Source organism: Hyaena hyaena, unplaced genomic scaffold, assembly GCF_003009895.1.
Source record: "Hyaena hyaena isolate Hyena2069 unplaced genomic scaffold, ASM300989v1 scaffold_1773, whole genome shotgun sequence".
NCBI classification, from domain to species: Eukaryota; Metazoa; Chordata; class Mammalia; order Carnivora; family Hyaenidae; genus Hyaena; species Hyaena hyaena.
In genome coordinates, this window is record NW_024082403.1 from 170,199 (window position 1) to 172,003 (window position 1,805).

The window sequence follows — 1,805 nt, forward strand, 5'->3', positions numbered from 1 at the left end:
TGCCGTGAGTATGTCCCTTACAACCTTAATACCCAGAATCTCATAATTACAAAAAGACAGGTAGAAAATATTTTTGTTGCTTATTAAAATTGAACATACTTTCATGGTTTTTGTTCATTTACAATTCCGCTGTAATTGCATTTGTTCTTTCTCAGTATTTCAAAATTGTGAAATAATTTTTTATTCCTTAATATGCTAGGACTTTTTGCATTTGTGCTATGTGGGAGTTATGCAGCACTAATGATATGTAAAGTATTAACGTTGGTGAATAAATACCATAAACATTTCCTCTGTCATTTCCTTTTTTAAACTTTGTTAGGGTGATTTTTGCCCCGTGGAGAGGCAAATTGTGTGCCCAGAGGGGGCCGCTCCCCATTGAGGTGGAGCCTTCTCTGGGAAGTGACAGAGGAACATCCACTGCAGATGACCACAAGGGGGCTGTCATCACCCAGGACAAATGGCTTCGACTCACTACTGGGCTGGTTGCAAAAGTCAGGAACATCAATGCGGAAGAGGGGCTGCACCCCAGAGTAGGAGTGCATGCTAGGAGGTCCAGAGTAGGTCCATCCTAGTCTCTGTTCTGTGGCTGTGGATGCAGAGAGTCCTGTCTTTCCTCTCATAGGTCCCATATTTTCCCTGAGCCCCCTCCCTTTCCTAACTGCTACCATGAGCCCTGATAAGAAATTCCTTCTCCTTTAAGTCATTCATTCCTATATTCCTTTACTTAGTGAACTTCTGTTGAACATCATTAATATTACCCATCCAAAGACCACCTATAGTGGAACATTCCTAGAGTAAAACAAAGTTGTGCTGGTTGGGTTGTTGCAATGAGGGAGATAGTACCCTATGGGGGAGACACTAAGAGGAGCTTGTTATAAGATTTGGGCTTGTGTTAGGTAGTTTTGGGGAGGGTTCAAGGAAGTGAAGTTTTGCTCTGGCTTGGAAACTGTCAGAAGGCAGAAGCATTTCTTTTTTTTCTTTTTAAAAGTTTATTGTCAAGTTGGTTTCCATATAACACCCACTGCTCATCCCCACAAGTGCCCTCTTCCATACCCATCAGCCCCCTTCCCCTCTCCTCCACCCCCATCTGCCCTCAGTTTTTTCTCAACATTCAAGAGTCTCTCATGGTTTGCCTCCCTCCCTCTCCCCCACTATTTTTTCCCTTCTCCCTCACGGTCCTCCATTAAGTTCCTCCTAATCCTCCTATACATGCAAACATACGGTATCTGTCCTTCTTGCCTGACTTATTTTGCTCAGCATAACACCCTCAAGGTCCATCCATGTTGCTACACATGGCCAGATTTCATTCTTTCTCATTGCCATGTAGTATTCCATGGTATAGATAAACCACATCTTCTTGATCCATTCGTCCGTTGATGGACACTTAGGCTCTTTCCATGTTTTGGCTATTGCTGAGAGTGCTGCTATGAACACTGGGGTCCATGTGCCCCTATGCATCAGCACTCCTGTATCCCTTGGGTAAATTCCTAGGAGTGCTATTGCTGGGTCATAAGGGAGTTCTATTTTTAATTTTTTGAGGAATCTCCACACTGTTTTCCAGAGGGGCTGCACCAGTTTACATTCCCACCAACACGGGAGGAGGGTGCCAGTTTCTCCACATCCTCGCCAGCATTTAGAATCCTTTTAGCCACTCTGATCATTGGGAGGTGGTATCTCAGTGAGGTTTTGATTTATATTTCCCTGATGAGGAGGGATGCTGAGCATCGTTTCATATGTCTGTTGGCCATCTGGATGTCCTCTTTGGAGAAGTGTCTGTTCATAACTTCTGCCCATTTCTTCACTGG